The sequence below is a fragment of the Cupressus sempervirens genome, chromosome 8 (genome assembly GCF_028749045.1).
Source record: "Cupressus sempervirens isolate cs-2001-9-10 chromosome 8, ASM2874904v1, whole genome shotgun sequence".
In the NCBI taxonomy this organism is placed as follows: domain Eukaryota; kingdom Viridiplantae; phylum Streptophyta; class Pinopsida; order Cupressales; family Cupressaceae; genus Cupressus; species Cupressus sempervirens.
Genome location: NC_143125.1, coordinates 705,029,280 through 705,043,224, shown reverse-complemented (window position 1 = coordinate 705,043,224; position 13,945 = coordinate 705,029,280).

The window sequence follows — 13,945 nt, the reverse complement described above, 5'->3', positions numbered from 1 at the left end:
CTTCTTCTTCATCATTTCTTCCCTCAAAAGGATCTTCCTACCCTTCCTTGATAGCAGTCAATCCTTAAATTAATTTCCACATTTGTGTGGATTGCTTTACAATATCCTCTATTTTATTCTATAAAATACTAAAGGCTTTGTATTCGGGTGCAAATTTGCTCCCATGTTTCTTAATAACCTTACTTATTTGACCTTTTTTAAGGTCTAGAATCACATGAGACAATTTTGATTCCCTTATTTCCTTCTCCATATTAAGGCAGTAATGCCATTTATTCTCTACAATGGAGCTTAGCTCCATAGGCATAGACTTGTCTAGCTCAAGTGGGGTAGTCTTGAACTTGGCCATCATAGTGTAGATAGACTCTTCCACTATGTTTTATTCTTCTCTTGATAATTTATTAAAATCAATGGTATTTAAACTACTTAAATTTGCATTATCTCTAATATTATTGCAAATATTTTCCAAATTTGATTTTGTAGAATGTCTTACCAATCTAAATTGATCATTGTCAGATTCTATCTTTTCTTCATCTAACTCTAGGGGTGTAAAATTTTTCTTCTTTTCTTTCGTTCTGTAGGCCCTCCTTGCTCTATGGCTATTTGTTTCCCCTATTCCTTTGCCACTTGTGTTTTTTTCCCTTGTGTCTACCCTTGTAGTTGGCTTGGCTGGGCTCAAATTTATTACTTTCTTCTTCCCCTTGAGTTGTGTAGTAGGCTATTTTTGTGCCTTTCTCTTCTTAGGTTTAGCCTTGGGTGTTTCCTGCTCGACCCCTTTCTCTTCTTCTACATCCTCACCCATGCCTTGGGTCAAAGCAAGTGACTCTTGTCCTTGTTCTTCTTCATCATCTTTTGCTTCTTCATCATCTTCTTCTTTTGTTGTGCCCTCACTAAATTTGGCTTTAAGTTTCTTTACAAGTTTATCCTTATTCTTTAGTGTGGAGATAGTCTTCAAATCCATGTCCACCTTTGACCTCACCCCATCAAAAGTACCAAAATGTGGTGCACTTTTGTCCACTTCCTCTGTAATAGTGTAATTATAGCTACAAATGCCTCATCTATATTTATTTCATAGCTAAGAGGTCTTAACCATCTAACTCTTGGTGTAGTTTCTTGTATGTAAGTATAATCAATATCTACAAAAAAAATACATCATTTACATACTTTTCTAATAATGAAACTGATATTCTTAGCCTCTGCTTCATGGTCTTCTTGAAGTGTTCAAAATAGCTAGTCATAAGGGTTTCAAAATTAGCTCCCATTTGTTCTATATACTCATTAACTTGAGCTATTATAGACCTATTTGTTTTTCGTACAACTTTGCCAAAATATGAACCAAACTTGCACTGTGCTCCCTTGGTTCTCCTTATTGCTACTAAATTTTCATTGATTTGTTGCAGTTACAATTTTGCAAGATCATAAGTATGACACTTCTTCACTAATTTGTAACCCACATCCACTGCAATGCATGGTACACTATTAAGTCTACCGGATTGGTAAAATTTGTGAACAATAACTCTAATAGTAAAGTTAACAAGAGGGTCTTGGATAGTGTCTATTGTCATTCCTCTCTTGTTCCATTTAGCACCCGTGCTCTTCTCAATAGCTTCCTTAGAGTCACTTTTAAGGGTCTTTGGCTAATCTAGGGTTGGGTACTCTGTCACTCTATGTAAAATCCTTTTTATAATTTTTACTAGACCATCTTCCAACCATAAATTTTCATCATGAATTCTACTAAGTACTATGTTGATCCATTGAATTTTAAAAACTATGGGGAATTCTAGGGAACACGTCAAACCCTTTTTCTCAACAATTTTGTATTGCTCTTTTAAGACTCCATTTTCACACAATCTTTCATAGGCTTCCCTCATCTCCATATCTCCCATGGCTCCAATTTTACAGTTGTAACATCTTCTAACATACCATAATTACCTTAGGGGGTATGACATATAGGGCTCCAACTGGGTCACTTTTATATGCCACTTCTGGTATTGGCCAAAAATTTAGTTGTTTCACTTCATTTGACATTAGTTGTACCTCAAATGGTTCTTTCTCCTATTGTTTCCTAGAACTAGAAGACATTTGTGCAATTTGGGGTTTGGACACAAAGAAAATGTGAAATTGCATAGCTTGGCACAAATGTAAATACCTTGAATTTGAAGAATTTGTGTTGAATCACTGTTGAAATTGGCTCAAATGCTAGATTCTTTTCTTTGAAGTCATTTTGCACTCTTCTTTGTCTTTGGTCTTTCTTCGTGATGAAGAAAAAATGGTTCAAAATGTGATAATATACCCTATTTTTATAGCATTTAATGCTTAGTGTGTTTACAACTATCCACTAGGCTTCTTAAGCTTTTCTGCATTACTCGACTTCTACCTTTCCACCACTTGAAATCCCCTGAAGTATTCCTCACTCGACTTCAACTAAAATTTCCTTTCGCTCGACTTCCACTACCAACTCAACTATAACTAATTGTTCGGCTTCTACTAATTTTGGCAATCAACTCGACATGTACGAGGATTTTACTTGGCATCTGAAGGTGACTTTTCTATCTTAGAAACACTAATGAAAACTTGAAGTTTCAATTTTGCATCTCTATTCATGCTGATCTTTCCTTTTTAGTTCTTGCTTATTTAGAAACTAATGTATGATAAAGCTTTTTTAAATCAGTCCCTCATGCCTTATCATGCTTAGTTTGATTAAGTGTGACCACTTGACCTCTTAGGTGAAGTGATCCCTTCATTTGATGTGTTGCTTCCATATTTCTTCTTCTATGTCTTATTCATTTCTCCTTTGATGTGTTCAATATCCATCTTCTCTTTTCTTTTGTTGATCTTTGAGTTGGGTGCCTTTGACCTTGTTGGGTAGTTCCTATTGATATGACCAGTTTTTAAACAACTGAAACATGTAGTTTGGCTTAACCATCTGCTGTAGTTTCCTTTTAAATGTGTTCTTATGCAGTTTTCAGGAATGTGTCCATATTCTTGATAGTAATGGAATCTATACCTAGTGTTGTAGTCCCAATTGTAGTGATGTTCATGGATATTTCCCCTTACTAGTTGATTAGCTATCCACACAAGCTTTGATCTACACTCAAAAGCTCTATGTCCATACTTCTAGCAATTGTAATAGTGACCTTTAAATCTTGGTATTTTGATAGTACCAGTCCTATAGTTATGTGCTTGATGTCCTTTCTTGTTGCACTTATGACAGTGACTCACATTCTTAGGTTTGTTATGCTGATGGGCATTTTTGCTCCTATATACATTAGAGGTATGTCCTTTTTTACCATAGAAATGGCAAGTAGTTTTAGTGTTCTTACCTTTGTTACTCCTTTCTTCTACAGTCTTGGATGACTCTTCTTTTTTAGTCCTGGTGTATCCTAGTCCTAAAGTATCATTGCTAGCCATTGGTGATTTCAGTAGCTGATCAAAGTATTTGATGGCCTCCTTAGGTTTGTTGAAGCTCTTTGCAATCTCCTTCTCTCTTTTCAGGTCATTTTTTAGTTGTTCATTTTTCATCTTTAGTTTAGAGATCTCAATGTCCTTGACATTTAGTTCATGATGTGCATTCATCATCTGGCTTAGGGTATCTAGTTGCATGTTTGAAATTCTTGCAAGCTCAATTGACTTTTCTTCTAGTCTATTGGTAAGATTCCTCTTGTCTTCTTCAAGCATAGCCTTATCTTCAATGGCTCTTTTCTTCTATTCAGTTAGCTCATAAAACATTATGGCTTGTGATTCTTATTGAAGCTTGAGAGTTATGATCTCTTCTACTTGAGCTCTATTCTTCTCCATTAGGTCTACTATTGCTACATCAAACTCTTTGGAATCTCCATTTGCAAACAATTTTGAGCTGTCGATCTCCTTGTATTGTGTATCATTCTCAATTATGGCAATCTCTCTTCTTCTCTATAAATATTTTCTTAGGTCTTCTCTTGCTTCTTCCAAAGTGTGTAGAGAAAGTTGTATATTTATTGCTTGATTCTCTATGATCTTCCCAAGTTTGTAGACTTCTATTTCTAGATCTTTTCTCCAAGCTATAAGGCTTCTCCTTGTGAGAATTGAGCTCTGATACCAATTGTTGGAATTTACAAGTGGGAAAATTTACTTCTGAGTAGGGGGGCGGGGGGGGGCTGAATTAGAAGTAACTAAATTTAACCTTTTCAAAACCTTTTAGCTAAAATCATTCACATGCATCTAATTCATCTAATAGACATTAAAGTAAAGACATGCATGAAAATAGATAACACAAGATTTTGGTAACCCATAAACCCTCCAAATTGAGAAGGTAAATCTGGGGTGGAAATGACACCCACAATGTATCACTGCAACAATATTTAATTGTTTAAGGTTACAAAGTTTGACCACTTCCAATGGTCTGCCCTATGAAAGGCCTATCCTATTAAAGACTTTACACTCTATTAAAAGTGACCTATTTAAAGGATTTACAAACACTCACTTGGAATGTTACCCTATTAAAGGATATAGCACCTTGTTTGAAGGCTTACAACATGGATATTAGACCAACCTATCATGATAGGATTTTAATTCCTAATATAATGGCTAGAGAGTATTAGAAAGTCTTGACTTGATGACTTGCAATTTTCAATTGCTGATTCTAGATCCTTGTTCTGCTCGATCTATTTTGATCCTTGCTTGATCTAATACGACTCTCAAAATTTTGATACTTTGTTTTTGATCAACTGAATTTTGCAATGCTTCTTTTCCTTCTAAGTCTTTAAACACCCCTATAAACTTTTCTATAATTCACCCATACACTTCTCACATTTTCTCACATAATGGAGTTTCATCCTCATTTTAATGGCTTCAAAGAATTAGGGTTAGGTTTGAATCTACGATCAATATTCATTTTTCATTTTTGGCTCAATTCTTTCACTTTTCTAATTGGTTGCATGCCTTCTCCATTTTTTTTATTGGCTACATACTGATTACATAGGTAATGCAAAATATTCAATCTTAACTTCAAGATCCTTCGAGATTCATCCTAAGTCGACTCAAAAATGGTTTACATCTGAGTTTGTGAAGGCACAAACTCATATGCTAATTCTATGTTACTCGACACTTACTAGTTGCTGATACTTGATAGATATAGGGATTCTATTTAACTCAACTTCTATACTTTTCTTGGCAACTATAGTGACTTGACATCACTTATGACTCGGCATCTGAGCTTTGCTCAACATCTGAAGTTTACTCAACACCTATTGAATTTTTGGCTCGACACATACTATAGCTTGGCATCTGTATTATACTTGACATCAACTTAAGAATTGGTTAAGTGTGTTGACCCTCAATTTTCAAAACTAATATGAGACCAACAATTATGTATATGTATATATACATACATACATACACACATATATGTGTGTGCCTATGTATGTATGTATGTATATATATATATATCTTGTGGATTACTCAATTGCTCAATTTTTTGAGTTCATCTCTGACATAATTTTTTTTATTTATAAGAGGATTAAATGTTTCTCCATTGTTTACAATATCTATGTTCCTTCTAAATATTCACTCTTGCTTGTTTTTATCACATTCTTTGACAACAATTTACCTTTTGACTGTTGTTAGGGCGTAAGCTTTGGAATCAATGTAAGCTAATTTGTATGGTAGTAGAACTTCTTGAATTTATCGACATAGTACTAAGTGGATGTTGGAATGTATTAATGGAAAGAATGCTTCTAAGAGGGGGGGGGGGGGGGGGGTGAATCAGAAGTACTGGCTTTTGACCTATTTTAAACCCTTAATAAAAAATTATAAAAATGAACATGCATGCATATCATCATTAAGAAATTCATGAAAAACATATATGCATCACCACATAACACTTGAGATTTTGGTAACCTAGAAACCCTCCAAAAATAGAAAGGTAAAATTGGGGTGGGAATGATACCCACAAAATCACTGCACAATAATGTTTGACCACTTCTGATGGTCTACCTTGTTAAAGGCTTGCCCTGTTAAAGGCTTTACACTGTCTCAATAGTGATGTGGTTAAATGATTTACAAACACTTTACATGAAGTGTTATCTTGTTAAAGGATTTAATCACCTATTTAAAGGATAAAAAAATAGCTATTAAACTAACCTATCACCATAGGGTTTCCTTTCTAATACAATTGCTAGAGAGTATTAGGTACAATAAACCTGATAGCTTACAATCCTTGATTGTTGAATTCAGGCACTTGATCTGCTTTCTCTAATATGATTTCTGTTCGTATTCCTTGCTTAGTTTTGATCAACTGAATATTATGCTGCTTCTCTCTTTCTCTAAGTCTATTACTCTTCACTCTGAACTCCACTAGAGTTTTCCATTCACTCCTTCATCCATCTACATGATTCAATGAGATTTCATCTTCCTTAAGAAATTCAAAGACTTAGGGTTAGACATGGATCTATGATCCATATTGAATCTCTGTTTCCCACTCATTCCTTGCACATTTATTATTGGTTGCATGCCTTCTCCATTTTTCTTATTGGCTACATGTAGATTGCATGGAAGATTTGATCTTATCACTTAAATATTTTGAGATTCATCATATGTCAGGCATGAAAATGGTTTACATTTGAATCGATGAAGTTACAAACTCATATGTGCATTCTGTGTTACTCAACACTTACTAATTCCTGATGCTTGACATCATCTATGACTTGGCACCTAGATATTACTCAGAACTTGTATCATGCTTGGCACCTGAATGTTACTCGACATTTGATCTTCACTTGGCACCTGAAGATCACTCGACACAAGCTATGGCTTGGCAAACATAGTGTACTCGGCTTCAATGTAGAAAGTAGTTAAGTTGTGTTGGCACTCAAATGTCAAAACCATTTTGAGACTAACAATATCCCCCTTTGACATGAGTGGCAAAAACACTTAACTAAGAATTATTCATCTGACCTTATGAGTACATTCACTAATTTGCTCAGTATATATATAGAGGTTTTAAAAAGAACTTGATCAAAAGTTTTGTAACTTACAATATATACCTCAAAATTATTATAACTCCCCCTGAGTTAATTGAGCCATTACCTATTCTGTCTTTGTGACCAAAATTTTGTGCTGAATATGTCTCTTATACTAATACTCTTTGTTTGTTCTCTGTTTACAGTTCCCCAAAACATTATATCTCCCTTTTTGATCATTGTCTCCCCCTTTACAACTTTATATCTCTCCTTACTTATATATCTCCCCCTTTTTGACACAAATGTCAAAGGGCACTAAGGGTTAAGACCATATTTTGCCAAAAATGTACTATTTACATCCATAATCATTTTGAAAGTTGCATCCCAATTATTCAAGGCAATTTCTAATGACTTATGCTAGATGGCAGTCTTTGTAGCAAGGTGAACAAGTCTGTCTAAGGTAGAAAGATTAGGATCTTTCTTGAGAATAGTTTCAACATATACCTATTCTTTATGAAGTACTTCCAAATGTGGAGTAATGGAAGATTGGAGCTGCATCAATTTGGCCTTGATGGTAGCCTCTTCTGCTATTAATATAGCTATTTCCCTTTGGGTGTGAAGCATTTGAGCAAAATTCTTCTCACTTTGAGCTGGATCATTTGGTAGCTGCATGCTTGAAATATTCAGATTCCTCTCCATGCTCATTATTTTTTGGCTTGTCTCCTGTGTGAAGTATGAAAAGTCACACAACATTTTGTATAATGAGAATATATTCTCAAGTACCTTTTTCACTTTGTCTATTACCTTTGCAATTTCAACCTGGGAAAGTGCAATTTGACTAGATATTTTGTCATTAACTTTCCCTTGGAATTTCCTTTTAGACCATTCCATAAGTTTTACATTTGTCTCTTGGTCTATATTTATCACCTGGTCAACAATATCTATCAATTGTTCTATTATATGCGTTGACTCATCTGGTGACTGCAAACTAAAGGCATCCGTAAAGATGTCTTTAATTTCATGTAATGTTTGCTTTTGTTTATACTCCTTCTTGAGTATCTCCTGCCGCTTTCTTTTATTCAATGCTTCCTGCACCTTAGTGATTTGATCAATGGTTATTGTTTTTGAGTCATAACTTGGTATGACTATCTCCTCATCTAATTTGAGGTCTCCATAGTAAAGCACCCTTGCAAATTTTATAGCATTTGATCCTGGTGCTGACATATGTAGTGGCATTGCAACATTTCTAGGTTATTTAGGAGGAGTCCCTGAGGTAGGAAAATTTATCAAATCTTGTATAGCCTCTCACTCTTTGGGGGTTTTCTCTGCTTCCTTCTCCTCCTATTTGCTACTTTGATCAATAATAAGAATGTGAGGAGGTGCACTTTGTGTTTGTGCTGTAGGATTAGAAACAACAGTTTGTCCTGTTTGTGCTATATTTTTGTCTCCTTTTGCACTTGGCTTCTACACTGTAGTGTCAACTGCTCCTGATGTAACTTTTTTTGGCATTTGATGTTGACCACTAGTAGCTATAGAGATTATGGAAGGTGGTTCTTATGGTTTCACCTTATCTCTACTATGTTTTCTACTAACTTTTGTAAGTCATCCACACTGACAAAAATTGGACTTGTACATAAATTTTCTTGTAGAGTTGTTTGGTCAAGGATCTTAGTTAGATCTTCTGCAGTTAATGGGTTGATGTTCTAACATGAGGTGTCAACAACATCCTTAATTTTTATGAATTCTTTAGGTGTGGCAGTAGAGTGAGGAGGACTAGGAGGTGGAAGTTGTGTGTCTTGCACACTTTGATCTTCTTGCTGCTCACCAGTACCTCTGTCTTCATCTTTTCCTTCCTCCTCTTCAATCTTTTTCTCTACTTCTATCTTCTCTTCTCTCCTTTTTCTTCTCTCTTCTGGCTGAGTAGTAGCTTCTTCCTTCTAGTCTTCTTCAAGAACATCTCCAACCTTTTTGTACAAATTCTTCCATGATTTTGTTGTTCTTCGTACAATTTTTTCCATTTTGTTTTGGAGAATGAAGAATGCCTTGTACTTAGGTGTAAACCTAGTGTTATGCCTTTTAACTACGTTGGATATTTGCTCCTTAGTAAAGTCAGGCAGTATGCTTGCTAGGGTTGATTCTCTCATCTCCTTCTCCATTTTCAAACAAAAGTGTCATCTATCTTCTACAATTTTAGACAGTTCCTTTGGCAATTGTCCATCTAGTTCAAGAGGAGTATACTTGAACTATGCCATCATTCCATAAACTAATTCTTCTATTCTATTTTGTTCCTCTTTAGTGAACTTATTGAAATCAACTTTATTCATATTACTTAAGTCTCCATTACCAATCTTTTCACATAATGTATTGACTGACGACTTAGGAGAATGGCTTACCTTTTTAGATTGATCTTCCTCATCAGTGTCAGGTTGAGCCACATATTTTCTTCTTTTCCTTGGCTCTTCCTATACTATCATGATTGATCTCTTCTTTGTAGCATCCTCTTTAGCTTTTTGTGTGGAAGCCCTCGTTGTAGCTCTGCTTGTTGGCTTTTGGGGTGATTACATGGTAGTTTTCTTTGGTTTGGGGTGAGCTAGAGGATGTTCTGTTTCCTTTCTTTTCTTTGGCTTGGCTTGAGTTGGTGCTTCCTTGGCTTCTTCTTCCTCAACACCTTCCTCCTTATCTTTACCCAGACCTTGAGTTAATTCCATTGGGCCTTGTTCTTGTTCATCCTTATTGTCATCATCATCTTCTTCATCTTCTTCTTCTGCCTCAATTCCTTTACCAAATTTCTTCTTTATTTTCTTCACCATTTTATCTTTCTTCTTAATTACAGAGGCAATCTTTAATTTTGTTTCAATCTTGGATTTAACCATATAATATGTTCCAAAAGATTTGGCAAACTTGTCTATTTCCTCTGCAAGCAGAGCAGTGATAGCTATAGATGCTTCATCCACATCTAGTTCATAACCAAATGGCCTTAGACATCTCACCCTTGGAGTTGCTACTTGAGTATATGTGAAATCTATATCAACTAGGAAACATATGTCATTGATGTGTTTTTCCACTAAGAAAACTAGTATTCTTACCCTTTGCTTCATGGATTTTTTGAAATCCTCAAAATAGCTTGTCATTTGGGCTTCAAAGTTATCACCCATCTGATCAATGAACTCATTGATTTTTGTTATTGCAATTTTGTTAGGGTCCTAATTCACCTTTCCTATAGAAGGAAACTCTTCTATAACATAAAAGAATATACACATAAGAACTGGACCAAATTTGCGTTGAGCACCTTTTGATCTCCTTATAGCTCCTAGGTTTTCATTTATCTATTGCAGCTTAAGCTCTGACAGATCATATGTGTGATATTTCTTTACCAGTTTGTATGCTACATCAACAACTATGCATGGCACATTGTTCAATTGACTGGATTGGTAGAATTTATGGGCAATGAATCTAACAAAAAATTCAACGAGAGGATCCTGGATGGTGTGAATTATCATCCCTCTTTTATTCCACTAGGCACCTGTGTTTTTCTCAATAACCTCCTTGGATTCACTATGAAGGGTCTTAGTCTGATCTAGGGTTGGGAAACTCATAACCCTATGTACTATCCCTTTTGTAATCTTAACTGGACCTGTTTCCAACCATAAACATCCATTGTGGATTTTGATTAAAATAATCTGTATCCATTCAATTTTGAATACTATAGGATAAACTAGGGCATTGGTCAAACCCTTTCTCTCAACTATATTGTATTCATCCTTCAAAATCTTATTCTCACATAGTTTATCATAGGCTTGGGAAATTTCAAGATCACCTATGGCACCAATTTTACATTTATAACACTTCCTTACATCCTACACCATAACTACTTTGGATGGAATAATGGATAATGTGCTAGCAGGGTCATTTTTGTAGGTGACTTCTAGAATGGGCTTAAATTTAGGTTGTTTGACTTCATTATTGACTAGTTGTACTTCATAACTTTCTTTCCCTTTAGTGGTTCCTGACCCAAATGCCATTTTTTTCTAAACTAGGGTTTTAAAATATAAACAAGATTTCAAACTCTACGTAGCTTGACACTTGAATGAAATACCTTTGATCGATGATATTTTTGCTTAATCACTATTGAAAGAAGTTGAAATTTGTTTGGAACACTAGATTCTCCGCTATGAATTCACTTTTCTCTTTTCTTCTCCTTTTCTTTTGGTTTGAGATGAAGAAAAGTGATTCAAATCGCGATAATATACCCTATTTCCATCACATTACATGCTCAATTGCACACTTAGCTTATGAAGGATTTTTAACATTACTCGACTTCCATTGGAGTTATTTAACTCAGCATTAGTTATCAACTCGATCGCTATTAAGAACTTGACATCCACTAGAATTTTACTTAGCTTCCAAAGATAGCTCGACATCATCATTTAAAATTGGCATCTTATTTCATGCTTATTTCTTCTTTTCAGTACTTCTTTGTCTTGGGACTGATGTATGATGTAACTTTGCATATCAATCCCATACACCTCTCTTGTGCTTAGTTTGATGAAGTGTGATCACTTGATCCAGTGGGTGAAGTGATCCCTCCACTTGATGTGCTGTACTCATCTTTCTTCTTCCAATTCTTATTCATTTGTATTCTTATTTTCCCAACATCAATCTTTTCTTTTCCTTTGTTGGATTCAATTTTTGGTGCTTTGGACCTTGTAGGACAGTTTCTGCTGATATGAGTAGTTTTCAAGCAGCTAAAATAAGTGGTTTGACTTAGCCACCTGCTATAATTCCCTTTGAAGTGTGTCTTTATAAATTTTTTAGGAGTATCTCCATATTCTTGAAAATAATGACAGCTATACCTGGTGTTATAATCCCAGTGATAGAGACTTTCATTCTCTTTTGTTTTTGCTAGTTGATTTGATGTCCACATAGGCTTTGATTTGCATTCAAATACTCTATGTCCATACTTCTTACAATTATTACAATGTCCATCAAATATTTGTGTCTTTGTGACTTTGGATCTGCAATCTTGTGTCATATGTCCTTTCATGTTGCACTTGTGACAATAACTCTCACTTTTGCATGTGTTTAGTTGATTGATTCTTCTACTTCTGCAAACATTAGCAGTATGTCCCTTTTTATTATAGTAATGACAAGTGGGTTTAGAATCCTTACCTTTGTCATTCTTTTGTTCAATATTCTTTGGTGATTCTCCTACTTTAGTGCTGTTGTATCCAAGTCCTGATGTATCATGGGCTAATCTTGGGAATTTCATCAATTGTTCAAAGTACTTGATGGCTTCACTTGACTTGTTGAGATTCTCTGCTATTTCTTTTTCTCTGTTCAATTCATTTTGCAAATTGTTCATTCTGCATCCTCAAAGTAGAGATCTCAATATCTTTCATATTAAGTTCATGATGAAGATTCATCATTTGGGCAAGTGTATCCATCTACATGTTTGAGATCCTTGTTAATTCAATATATTTTATTTCGAGTTTGTTTGCAAGATTTCTTTTGTCATCTTCCATCATGACTCTATCCTCAACAACTCTTTTCTTTTGTTCAGTGATTTCACATAACATTATGGCCTGTGATTCATGTTCCATCTTGAGAGAGCTTATCTCATCTGCTTGAGCTTTGTTTTTCTCCATCAGTTCTGCTATTGTTGCATCAAACTCTTTACTATCTCCGTTGGCAAATAGTTTTGTGGTATCAATCTCCTTGTAGTTTATATCATTCTTAGCTATGGCTATATCCTTCCTTCTTTTCAAGGATTTTCTCAGTTCCTCCCTAGCTTCCTCTACTTTGTGTAGAGCCAGTTGCACATAAATCACTTGATTGTCAACAATCTTCCCAAGTTTGAAGACTTCCATATTTAGATCTTTTTCTCCAAGATGTTAGAATTCTCCTTGTGAGAACCTTGCAGCTTTGATACCAATTTTTGGAATGTCTTAATGGAAAGAATGCTTCTGAGAGGGGGGGGGGGGGGGTGTGAATCAGAAGTACTGGCTTTTGACCTATTTTAAACCCTTAATAAAAAATTATAGAAATGAACATGCATGCATATCATCATTAAGAAATTATGAAAAATATATATGCATCACCACATAACACCTAAGATTTTGGTAACCCAGAAACCCTCCAGAAATAAGAAGGTAAAACTGGGGTGAGAATGATACCCACAAAATCACTGCAGCAATAATGTTTGACCACTTCTGATTGTCCGCCTTGTTAAAGGCCTACCCTGTTAAAGGATTTACAAACACTTTACATGAAGTGTTACCCTATTAAAGGATTTAATCACCTATTTAAAGGATCAACAAAATAGCTGTTAAACTAACCTATCACCATATGGTTTCCTTTCTAATACAATTGCTAGAGAGTATTAGGTACAATAAACCTGATAGCTTACAATCCTTGATTGTTGAATTCAGGCACTTGATCTACTTTCTCTGATCTAATGTCTATTTGTATTCCTTTCTTAGTTCTGATCAATTGAATATTATGCTGCTGCTCTCTTCCTCTAAGTTTGTTACTCTTCACTTTGAACTCCACTAGAGTTTTCCATTCACTCCTTCATCCATCTACATGATTCAATGAGATTTCATCTTCCTTATAAAGACATTCAAAGACTTAGGGTTAGACATGGATCTATGATCCATATTGAATCTCTATTTCCCACTGATTCCTTGCACATTTATTATTGGTTGCATGCATTCTCCATTTTTCTTATTGGCTGCATGTAGATTGCATGAAAGATTCGATCTTATCACTTAAATCTTTCAAGATTTGTCATATGTCAGCCATGAAAATGGTTTACATCTGAATCAATGAAGTTACAAACTCATATGTGCATTCTATGTTACTCGACACTTACTGATTCCTGATGCTCGACATCATCTATGACTTGGCACCTAAATATTACTCGGCACTTGTATCATGCTCGACACCTGAATGCTACTTGGCACTTGATCTTCACTCGGCACCTGAAGATCACTTGACACTTGATGGATTTC